Source organism: Sinohyriopsis cumingii, chromosome 15 (genome assembly GCF_028554795.1).
Source record: "Sinohyriopsis cumingii isolate HCF-2022 chromosome 15, ASM2855479v2, whole genome shotgun sequence".
Classification (NCBI taxonomy): domain Eukaryota; kingdom Metazoa; phylum Mollusca; class Bivalvia; order Unionida; family Unionidae; genus Sinohyriopsis; species Sinohyriopsis cumingii.
In genome coordinates, this window is record NC_142975.1 from 81,730,856 (window position 1) to 81,744,453 (window position 13,598).

Below are 13,598 nucleotides of genomic sequence, written 5' to 3' on the forward strand. Positions count from 1 at the left end.
ACTGTTAAAACACATACATACTTACATACCGACAATCAATGAAACCCAGCTATAACACAATGGTCAGGGTCCTCAAAGTGCCATAGTGATATGTACTGTAACATATGCAATATCAAACCAAATCACTTAAAGGAAGAAAATATTGCACTTTAGTCCCCACTTTAATAGCTATACGAGACTGGAGGAAGCAATGTATAGTTGAGTGATAAATTCCAGACTTATTTCACAACTTTATCCATTATTAAACATGAAATACTTAAAACAGTTACCATATATTCCCTAATTTATATCCCCCGGAGGTGTTATATTTTCCTAACGAGGGCAGTTTATTAGTGCACAATAATGAAAGCTTAAGTTCTTATTTTTTGATATAATCTTACAATAACCACATGTACATCTGGGGGGGGGGGGTTCTGCCATCAAATTCAAGCGTTGCTAATATCATCACAGTAAAAATAGTCAAATGATCAACACATTTTCCCCATTCAACAGCTTGTTGAAGTAGGACTGGTAAGTCTTTGAACTTGCAAACTCGCTGCCCAGCTATTGCATCCTGTTGAATACAACATGTGTGATCGTGACTTTAGTAATTTATAAAATGATATATACATTGCTACTGTGTGATCAGCTGAGATTGCAATATGGCATTTTGTTGTAATCCTGGATCTGAAGAAGACATTATTGAAAAACATAGGTCATACACTGCAATTTTTATATTTTTTGTTCTTAAAAACAGTGAGTGGACATTAATTAAATATGTGGCATTAATTAGGGAACTTTAATTAATACTAATTAGGACTTTGTATGGTGCCTAATCTTTAGAAGCTCTAAGCGCCTTATCACATTAGACAACAAATATAAGATAAAAAATATAAAATGATATGATTCCAGAAACAATTACCATTAAATTAGAAAACATTAAAATAAAACATGCTGATAATATTTAATGTAGGAAACATTATTAGGTCTTTAAGTTTTTTCTTGCAGTCGAACAAAAGTTCAACAATGTCCCCAAAGTATGAAATTCAGGTCATATAGGAATTTGGAATAAAGATGTAGTACTTATGAAAGTAACCAAATTTCGTGATAAAATAGGTATTTCACTATGCATACAGCATGCCAAAACGTGTGTGGTCATGCATTAATAGCAAAGACTTAACCAAATCCACTACAGTATGAATATAGGTCACAAAGAGATTCTTATCCTGCAAGTTTTAGGGACCAACATAAATGTATATAAATACTGTCAATTTCATAGTTCTAGCATGGACACTGCCTGTGAAATGAGCATCAAACAGTAAAGTTAATATAAGGCAGTGAAGAATCAACATAATACAATTTGGGATATAATGACCTACTTTGGAGATAAGGAATATTGCATATTAAAGAGGCAACCCCTCATCAACTTTCTGAATAGGATGTATTCAGCAAGAAAAAAAACTTGCAAACATGAACTACATGCAAACGTTTAACCTCAAATGAGTGTGATACTAAGAAAAATGTATAAAAACGTCCAGTTTAACTATCACAGCATGAAAAGTTAAAACACAAGTTTTAGCCAAAGTCAGAAGAACCCAGCAGAGTCATGCCTCTGTACCCCATATTAACACGTTAGCTGTAATAACTTACTGGTACAAAGCAACTTAAATGATAATTTGAGAATAGTTTTGTGTAACATGTCAAATGGTCTGGATGAACACATCAACTTTACTCACATTAATTTGCTTAGTACAGCCTTCTTATCAACAGCAATGTGCTTAGTAATCTTATTATTCAAAGTATCTGCTTTGTACAGTCTTCTTATTAACAGTGTGTACTTCGTAGTATTATCAACACTATATGATTAATATTATAGTCTTCTTATCAACATCTGCCTAGTACAGTCTTCTTATCAACAGCATGTGCTAAGTAGTCTTCTTATGAACATGTGTTTTGTACAGTCTTCATATCAACAGCATGTGCTAAGTAGTCTTCTTATCAACATGTGCTTTGTACAGTCATCATATCAACAGCATGTGCTTAGTAGTCTTCTTATCAACAGGTACTTAGTATGGTCTTCTTATCACCAGCGTGTGCGTAGTGGTCTTCTTATTAAAATGTACTTAGTACAGTCTTCTTATCAACAGCATGTGCTTAGTAGACATTTTGCCAACAACATGTCCACTGTAAGACTAAATACGCATCTAGTACTCTTCTCTAGCTCCTCAGTTCTTTGGAAAATTTCATATATTATGTATTTTTCTCCCACACATATATAGTTATCACATATATATGCTGTTGCCATACATGAATATTTCACTCATCCATGTATATTTCATTCATGCATGCATATTTCACACATGCATGTATGTTTCATGCATACATGTATATTTCACACATGCATTATTATTTCACACACACGTATATTTAATATGGAAGTGCTACATAGAGTAGAGAACATTTATTGTATATACATGTATTTCATTGTACAGTAGCATGTCAAGCTAAAGACTGTAAAGCAAATAGCAAAATGAAAAGAACATCAAAATGTTTCTCATATTCTTTTTTTTATTTACTGAATATTCCAGTGTAATCAGGTTTGAAACTGCGGCAACATCTTTCTTATCATATCATGTATTTTAAAATGAAACAATCTCTATCTCCGTTTCTCTCTCCACCCCCTTTCTGTCTCCCACTCTTACCCTCTCTTTCTCCCTCCATCTCTTTCTCTCTCACTCTCTCTTTGAGAGATTTCCACATTGCAATGTTATTTACAATCAATTCACACACTTTATAGATTTGAGAAACCACTTGTATATTATTTTAAAACTATGGCAACAATAATATTTTGTATAAAAAAGAAAAGTGTGCAGCATAATAAAAACTGAAGTAGGCACTATCTGATGTAGCTAACAGTTAAATTCCATATGATACAATGGATAACTATTATAACATAATTATACTGCTGTGACTAAATGGAAGAGGGCATAAAAATGTATCTATTGAATGTATGGACATCCATCATGATGCATCTATCCACTGTGTGGGAGTCATGATGATTTATCTATCCAATGTGTGGACAGCCATGATGCTGTATCTATCGAATTTGTGGACAGCCATGAAGTATCTATCCAATGTGTGTATATGCATGATGTATCTATCCAATGTGTGGACAGCCATGATGTACATATCCAACGTGTGGACAGCCATGATGTATCTATCCAATGTGCGGACAGCCAAGATGTGTTTATCCAATGTGCGGACAGCCATGATATATCTATCCAATGTAAGCACAGCCATGATGTATCTGTCCAATGTGTGGACAGCCTTGATGTATCTATCAAATGTGAGGACAGCCATGATGTATCTGTGAAAATGTGTGGACAGCCATGATGTATCTATCCAATGTGAGGACAGCCATGATGTATATATATAATGTCTGGACAGCCATGATGTATATATCTAATGTGTGGACAGCCATTAGGTATATATCCAATGTCTCGACAGCCATGATGTATATATCCAATGTGTGCACAGCCATGATGAATCATCCAATGTATGGACAGCCATGATGTACCTATCCAATGTGTGGACAGCCATGATGTATCTATCCAATGTTGGACAGCCATGATGTATATATAGAATGTGTGGACAGCCATGATGTATCTATCCAATGTGTGGATATCCATTATTTATATATCCAATGTTTAGACAGCCGTGATGTACTTATCCAATGTGTGGACAGCCATGATGTCTCTATTCAATGCACGGACAGAAATAATGTATCTATCCAATGTGTGGACAGCCATGATGTATCTATCCAATGTATGGACAGCCATGATGTATATATTCAATGTGTTGATAGCCATGATGTAGATATCCCATGTCTTGACAACCAAGACGTATCTATTCAATGTGCGGACAGCCATGATACATATATCCAATATGTGGACAGCCATTATGTATCTATCCAATGTGTGGGCATCCATGATGTATTATCCAATGTATGGAAAGCTATGATGTATCTATCAAATGTGCGGACAGCCATGATGTATCTATCCAAAGTGTTGACAGCCATGATGTACCTATCCAATGTGTGGACAGCCATGATGTATCTATCCAATGTGCGGACAGCCGAGATGTGTTTATCCAATGTGCGGACAGCCATGATATATCTATCCAATGTATGGACAACGATTATGTATGTATCCAATGTGTGGACAGCTATGATGTATCATCCAATGTATGTACAGGAATGATGTACCTATCCAATGTGTGCACAGCCATGATACATCTATCCAATGTGTGGACAGCCATGATGTATATGTCCAATGTGTGAACAGCTATGATTTATCTATCCAATGTGTGGACAGCCATGGTGTATCTATCCAATGTATGGACAGCCATTATGTATCTGTCAAATGTGTGGACAGCCATGATGTATCTATATAATGTGTGGACTGCATGATATATCTATCCAATGTGTGGACAGCCATGATGTATCTATCAAATGTGTAGACAGCCATGATGTATCTATCCAATATGTGGACAGCCATGATGTATCTATCCAATGTGTGGACAGCTATGCTGTATCTATCCAATGTGTGGACAGTCATGATGACCAAACTGCTAAATCTATGATGGACATTACAGCTAATAAGGATTAAATATTCTTTGTGGGGTGTATATTTTATTGAATCTGCAATATGTGAACTGCACATGGGGAAAATTTAAATAAATACACAACCAAGAACCTTATAAAGGTATACAAAAAAGAGGAACAGATATTATAATACAAACCTATCAGTTCCTGAGTATGTTTTCCTTTTCTTGAGTTCACCCCACTTGCTAGTGATTGCATGGTTACTTCCGATGAACATCTCAGCTTTGATGAGGGACTTTAGTGCATCAATCAACCATTGTGGACTTAGCACAATCTTCTCCCTAGATCCTTCAACACTGAAAATTATGAGACTGAACATATTATTTCCTTTACTGTAGTATTTTAAGTCAGATAGTACTGACAACTCTGTTTTTAGCATTTTCAACTGTCTGAGGCTTAAGTAAATCTAAAAGATTATACTGAAACTGTTTTTTTTTAATACACCACAGTTAGTCATTGATGTTGTTGAACATAATTATAGTGGCGTGCGCACAATTGTACTTGTTCCACTTTTCTCTGACTGCACCGCAGCCTGCTACTTGTTCCTGAGGAAGGGAATGGTGCCACCTCCCCCAGGCTTTTATGGGTTTAATGAACCCTGATAGTTTGGCCTCAGTCTGTGGGTCCATAAAGGTTCATTACAGTTGAATGGTTGGCTGTCTTTAGTGGGAATGAGGGTTCGGGAACGGTCCTGCTTGTTTTGCATCACTGGTTTCTTGCTGCATTTGCCGGGTATTTCATGCGATTTTTTTCTTTCTCAAAATGTTCTAAAAAACGGGGTGGGTGTTTTATGCTGTTTATAGAGGTTGTTAGTATAAACCATGTAACAAGAGAGATTTTCAAGGTTGTTATGATATTACTAATCGAGGTGTTTAGGGTGTGCTTCCTACGTTATGTTATTTTTAAGTTTTTAGATATTGCCTCTTCAAGTTATTTTTTTTTTTGTTAGAGATTGAATGTTATTTATACTTTATTTAGCAAGAGACCGGAGTCCTAGCTGATTACTCGGTTCGTTAAGGACATCTAAGACATCCGATTGTGCGGTTTCCTTAGTTTTTGATAGGTGCTTCGTAGTTGAATTATTTATTATTATTTTTATAACATATATTATGGGTTTTTATGTAGGGGCTTCTAAATTTACTTAGTTAGTTACTGGGTCTTTTTGATTTTGTGGGGATAGTAATTATATTTTTTTCCTAAGACTTGCTGAGTCTATGAATTTATTTATATTTTTATACGCTGATTGTTTATTTTTATTAGAGTCCATAAGCAACTCTGAGTATGTGTATCGTGATCCAATCTCGTTTTGGTTTTTGATAAATATTTTCTAAGCGGGTTGATATTTTGGGCATATATTGAATGAGTGGTGTAGATCTTCGGTGGTGTGGCAGTTACAGCAGTTAATGGTTGCTGGTTTGGGTCCTATAAACCTTCCAAAACTGCTTGCCAGTTTAGTTTTTCCAGTTATTATCCTGTTTATGATTTTCTGTTCTAAATAGGTAACCTTAGGTAGCTGTATGTTCCTATATACGGTTTGTTGGGTTTCATGTTGCTTTTTACCTTTTGTGGAGGAGTTCCAAAAATCTTGCCATGTTTGGTCTATGTATGTCTGTCCGAAGCTTAGTGCTTCTGATGAGCTATAGTTAAGCTTGAGAGAGTTTTGATCTCCTAATTTGGTTTGTGCAACTTTGCCTGCTGTTTCGTTGCCAGAGATTCCAATGTGCGACGGTATCCACATGAGCTCGACTAATTGATGTGCTTTGGTGACATCGTCGATTAATTGGCATGCTATGTCGAGGAATTGTTCCCTAGAGTGTGTATTGCGATTTTGGATCGATTTGATAATATTTAGGGAATCGCTTATAATGACTGCTTTAGGTATTTGGTTGTCTTTGATCCATTGTAGTGATTCAAGTATATGCCGCAATTCAGTAGTGTAAATGGAGCAATAGTCATGTAATCTGGATCCCGTTTGTATGTTGAATTCAGATATAACTATTGGTGTTGCTGTTCTTGGTGGGTAGTTTGTTTTTGATCCATCAGTATATATTTTAATATAGTCCGGGTATTTTTGGTTGATTTCGTTTACCAGTACAGGTTTTAGTAAGTTTTCTTGTCCTTCTTTATTGTCTAATTTGGTAGCTTAAATCTTAATCCTAGGAGGTTTTTGTAACCATGATAATTTTTTCTGGTCTGTATTGTTTGTTACCTGTTTTTTATTAGAGGTATATTTCTTTAAGTTCAAGGATTACTTTGCCACTTAGTGTGGTGGGTATGATTTTGGGTTTGAAGATAACTTTACACTTATTGTAGCTGGTGGGATGGTTGTCAGGGTGGGTATCTAATCGAATGGAGTATCGGAGGAGCAGTTCTTGCCTACATAATTTTAAGGGTGGTTCTCTTGTTAGTGTTTGTAGTTCTTATAATGATGTTGAGGGGAGTGTTCCTGTTTATAATAGTAAGGCTTTTCTTTGGATAGTGTCAAGTTTTTTAGGTTGCTTAGTTTGGCCGAGCTATATGTTTGGCAACCGTAATCCAGTTTTGTTCTAATTAGGGTTTTATATATCCCCAGTCAGTCCCTGTGATGTTCCTGAATAAACTTAGATCTTTTTACAATTTTGGGTGAGTTGTTCAATGTGCTGTTTCCATGTGAGGTTTTTGTCAAAGAACATTCCTAGGAATTTTACTACTGTTACGTATTTGATTAATTGATTTTGTATATAGAAGTTAGGATATAATAGGTTGTTATTTCGTTTGGCTGTAAATCAGATTGCCAATTTTTTCATGAGATGTTTTGAAACCCCATTTGTCCGCCCATCTCCCTATGTTGTCTAGGTTCTGCTGGATTTCTTTAACTACTGTGCTATTGGCAAGATTTACATTCCTCGATATGCCACTATCATCTGCAAAATGTGACAAGTTTAGTTTTGTGGAGGCTGCATTGAGGTTAAATAGTAGTGGACTTATTACACTGCCTTGCGGTGTTCCATTTTCAAGTGAAAATTCTTCTTAATGGGTGTTGCCTATTCTTATGGTAATTTTCCGGCCTGTGAGGAAATCGCCAATCCAGCTGAACAAGCGAACAGTTATTCCAAATTGGTTTAATTTGGCCATTAGTCCATTGATCCATACTAGGTCGAACGCTTTTTCTAGTTCTAGAAAAACCACTATGAGGTTGCGATCGGTTTTCCTATGTGCGTTAATAGCAAGTTTGATGTCTGTTTCCAATCTGAGAAGTTTGTCAATGGTGGACCGTTTGTTCCGAAAGCCACATTGATTTATGGAGAGTAAGTTATTGGTTTCTAGGTGGTGTTTTAACCTATTTGCGATTATTGTCTCCATTTTGTTGCAAATATTGTTTGCAAGGGAGATGGGTCGGTACTAATTTATGTTGTTGGGATCTTTACCTAGCTTGGGGATTGGTATTACTATGGCCTGTTTCCATTTGGTGGGTAGTTGGCCTTTATCCCATATCCTATTATAGAGTTTGATTATGGCTATTGTTATATTGATAGGTAGTTTCTTGTAGATAATGTAACCTAACTGATCCTTACAGGGAATGTTTCGTTTTTGCATCGTAGGGCTATCTCCCATTCATGTACTATGATGTCGCTATTTATGTGAGATTTTTTTGTTTCTTGGTCTTGAAACATTTGAGGTTTGGTTTCCTCCATTAGTTGTTTTGTGTTCTTGAAAGTTTCTTGTGTGATTATTGTTGCTACTCATGTTCAAAAAAAGCTTCGCTAGAAGGTCTGTCTTATCTTTATTTGTTATGGCATTTTTAATTTTTGGGGCTCAGGTAGTTGCTTTCCCTTGTATGGGTTTTATATTGTCCCATGTCTTTTGAGTTTGATTTTAGACTCAGTTTAGAGCAAAAGGTTTGCCATATATTAATTTTAGCAGTTTTTATAGTTTGTTTTAGTGCTTCTTCTTTATCTTTATATTGCTGGAAGTAGATATAATTTTTGGTGCGTTTATATTTATTTAAGGCCCTTTTTTGACTTTATGTACTATAGTGCACTGTTTAGTACATATGGTACAGAGTTTTTATTTTGGATATTAGTTGTCTTCGGGACGCATCGGATAACTGCCTCTATAATTGTGTCTGTTATGTTATCATAATACATGTCAATACTTGGGCTTTCTAAGTTATCTGGATTTACTCTAGCTAGTAATAATTGGAATTGGTCCCAGTATGCCTGTTGCTACATCCATTTAGGTGGGGTTTCGTTTGGAATGTGTTGAGTTTTTGTTTGAATATTGATTGTGATGGGGAAATGGTCATTTCCTAACTATCTTTTTGATCCACCCACTAATTTGTGATTTGAGCCAATTTTGGGGTAGCGATGTTTAGGACTATGGCTGAGAGAGTGCCATCCTCAGGGTTTAATTTAGTGTTCGACCAGTCATTTAAGATGACCAGATTGTTCTCAGTTATCAATTTTGCAACCATTTTACCTCTTTGATCTTTTTTTACATCCCCATAATTCACTGAGTGCATTGAAGTCGCCACAGATAATTAGATTGGTGTTGTTGTTATTAGTGATTGCTTTTAGTGAGATTAGCTTTTTAGGGAAGAAGATATCCCCTGGGTCATATTCATTTATTATTTGAATGTTTGTGGTTCCTATATTTATCATTACTGACCTTATTTTGATGATATTATTAATGTTTTGGTTAGGGGGTACTTCTATTATTCATAGTAGATTAGTGTATCTATCAAACAATTGCTAGTCCACCCCTTTCTGCACCATGGGTCTGTTTTTAAAGATTCCCTGGGTACAGCCTTGTAGTTTGGGCAGGCGTTTGTGTTCTTGTGTTATCAGGGTTTCCTGTAGACAGATTAAGTCCGGTTTTACGGCCGTATTATTCAGTTTGTTCTGCTGTTCTGATAGGTTTTGAAAGATTCCTCTGCAGTTTCATTGCCATATGGCGATTTATTATTTTTTGCACTATCCATTTTTGACGTTGTCACAGTTAGATACAGGTTTTCATGCAGTTGTAACAGAAATGAACAATTTCTTTCATCAATCACAACAAACCAACCCAACCAATTTATGTGTGAAAACAAAATGTTCAAAAGACTTGCACCCTTGCTGATTATAGTTCTTCAAACTTTTGATATGAAGTCACTAAACTGTCTTGTAAATAGAGTGCATTCGTGTGTGTGGTTCGAAAAATATAATTACTAATACATTTAACACTATGCACAATCTTAATTGCCAATTAATAGAAAATGGTTACAAGTGGAGGGATCGTAACCTACATATTGTGAGTACCAATAGAGTCTGCCATAAGTGATGTTAGGAGGCAGACTGTACCCATGGGATATTGTTCTGCAATCCACCTCCATTAATTGGGCAGTCACTATCTAGTGACCAGGTCAAGTAATGATAATACTAACGTTCATATTTTAATGCCATGCCCATTACATCAGGTCTAGAAATGGCATAATGTTGGTGTTTGTTTTGCCATAAAATGAAATTTTTCAACTTGTAGTCCAGATAAATGTGAAAATATTCCCATATCTTGGAAACACTTTCTAAGTCCTGGAAATTCTTTTCAAGTCGTTCTTTCATTTTTTTAACCATTTTCTAACTGAAATATCGCAAAAAAATTTAGATCTGGAATTTATATTTATTATTGAATTATATCTTGTGGTTAAAATTAATGAAGTTTCTTTTTTACAATTACCTAAGTTCATTAATTTACTTTGATTTTTTCGAACAAGTTAGAATCAGATACACTACTGCCTGATATTTTTTGAGTATTACATCTTCAGTAGAATTTAAGATTATCTTTAGTAGAATTTAAGTCATAATCATCTGTAGTAAAAATGTACGATTATCTGGAGTATAAATTAAGATAATCTTTAGTACAATTTAAGATTATCTGGAGTATAAATTAAGATTATCTGTTGTAGAATTTAAGATTATCTGGAGTATGAATTAAGATTATCTGTACTAGAATTTAAGATGATCAGGAGTTGAAATTAAGATCATCTGGAGTAGAAATTAAGATCATCTGGAGTAGAATTAAAGAGATACCAAGGCAAAAGTATTTATGATTTGCAATAAAGATAATCATGCAAGTTCCACTGTAAAAACACTGAGGTTCTATATCACTACATCATACATAAAATTGTATGTCTCTAACATACAGTGTTTTTTCTCAGTTTTGTTTTGTTTCCCTTTCTTCAAACTACTGAGTTCTCCCTAATGTTCATTTAATTAAATATCAGCTCTCAGTGGCTGAAACATTGATTTGAAAAAATATATTTGAAAAAGATATTTTCAATTTGCTGTCAATGTACCACAAAATGGTTGATGGCTTTTCAGTGCACAGACATTAATGAATAGAATGAGTATTCTGTTTACAACTGACCAACAGTTGCATTTAGAAACAGCACAAACATTTCCAGTAATTTATACCAATAATGATGTTTGACTCAGACATATGGAATATACAATTTCTGGTACTTTTCATTGACATTGACATTTGACTATATAAAGTGTAAATTTTCCAGTAATTAATACCATAGTGTCATTTGACTCATATGGTGTGTACTGATTAAGAAAATAAAATGATATATGAAGTATACAATAACATTTATTTGAAACATGTGTAAGTTCAGCATTCGAAAGATACATATAAAATTAACATGATTAACACATGCGTTAGTACCCATGTTGACCCACTACTGCCATGAGTTAAACCAACCAAATCCACTGTAGATCTGCATAGACTGGCATGGACCATTGCAACCTATAAATTGTATTAGTTGCTGTTGTTGTTGTTGCTGGGTTAAACGCCATTTTTCAACACAAGATAGGCTATACATGGCTGCCAGTAAAATTGGTAGAGGAAAAACCCTGGAAAACCCCGGGACGAACCACTGACCCAAGAGAAGCTATTGGCAGGCTTTCTCACTTACCAACGTTAGCTGAGCCTGAGACTCGAACTCACGCAGACAGAGGTGAGATGGCAGTGATCCGTAACGGTGAGTGCTTAAGACGACTCGGCCACTCGGAGGCCCTTAAATTGTATTGTCTCATTCCAAATAGTTTTAGGCCTGAAGTTGATGCATTCCCACTGAATTCCAGATATTCAAGACCAGAAATTAATGCATTCACACTGTATTCCAAAATCAGCACCTGAATAAAATGCACGGTGACATACAGACCAAAATTACTACCTGCCATCAGTTTATTATTATATGTGTTATCATTACTTCTAACAGATATGCGTACATAAAATGGCTATTTCGAATAAAATATCAGCTCTTGCACTGTATTTGCTTCATGCACTAAAAGCTATGAGCAATACAATATTTTCTTATTCCTTTCTTTAGCTTCCTTTCTAGATGAATAAAGGTGGAAACAATATTTCAGCACACGATATGCTATTAATGGCGGCCAGTATTAATAGTGGAGGAAGAACCCGGGAAAACCTCCGGAAAGAACCACCGACCCACGAGAAGCTACTGGCAGACTTTCCCACATACCCACATTGGCCGAATCTGAGACTCTAACCCACGCAGACAGAGGTGAGATGGCAGTGATCCATAACAGAGAGCGCTTTAGACCATTCGGCCACTCGGGGCCCCGCAAAAAAATCGAACAACTGAATATTGTAAATAAGTAACAGTGAATGGGACTACTACAGTGTCTAAAAACTAGTCTCTAATACTGTAAATATGTAGCAGTAAATGGGACTACTACAGTGTCTGAAAAGTACAGTCTCTTATGCTGTAAATATGTATCAGTGAATGAGACTGTACTACAGTGTATACAAATTACAGTCTCTAGTGTTGCTAATAAGTAGCAGTGAATGAGGCTGGTTGCACTGGCTGCTTTGTAACTGTAACGGTGGTGGGTGGAGACGACGGATAATAAATTATGTTCATGAAGTCATTATTGTATCCGAGGACCCCTGATTAACAGGCACTAAGGTAAAGCTCTGGAAACGGGGTGGGTTGGGGATACCAGACCCACGCCCATTTGGCTGCCAAGACTATCAGACCAGTGTCATGCATGTATTGTAAAGATGTGACAAACGGCGGGATTCTTACCTCCCCGTGGCTAAGAATCGTTTCCTTAAAAAAAAATTTGGAAGGAGTGTAGTATGGCAGTTTCCGACGCCACCCGATTCTTCGTCTCATTTTCATATGCATTTTGAGTCCCATTGTGGGATAGTTTTGTACTAATGATGAATATCTCTTTTCTTAATCGTTCTTTCTTGATACAAAATGGATTTTGACTCAAACTAACACGTGATCCAATGTTTACAGAAATGACGTATCGCTGTGCAGAATTATCCGGCCCGCAGAATTGACCGACTTGGTGCGTATACCGGGTTCTGTTAGACAGGATAAGAAGTATCTTTGTAAACATCCCATTACAAAACAACAATTGATTCAGGACAAGTAATGATAGCATGGTTTTTAAGAAAAATTGATCTCATGGCAGCCATAATGGGTGTTAGAGAGACAACATTTTCATTTTATATCAAACAGTCATCTTAATACATCTATAACTGAAAATCTTATAGTGATATGACGATCCCGTCAAAGCAAGTAGTAATAAAACATTTTAAGGTGGATGGCAAAGCGACCATAGTGGATATAAGATAAACACCATATTTTGTTAGAATCAAGCAGGATATCATAAATAGTATTACATTTAAAATCCTGTATCAGGAAGAGTAGCATAGAGATTGTGGCTGCCATAATGGATATCAGATAAGTACAATTTTCATTTGAACTGACTTTACATTACATGAAGTCTTTTAACGGAAACCCAATGACTACCCTCACAAGAGAAGTAGTAATCAGATTATAAAACTTTCTTCCATTTTGGCTATATAGAATGTCGAACTAGGACCAACTAGACCTTGAGATGAATGTGTTTGGAACATGTTATATCAATCCTCCATATAATTTTAGGAGTGTAGTCAT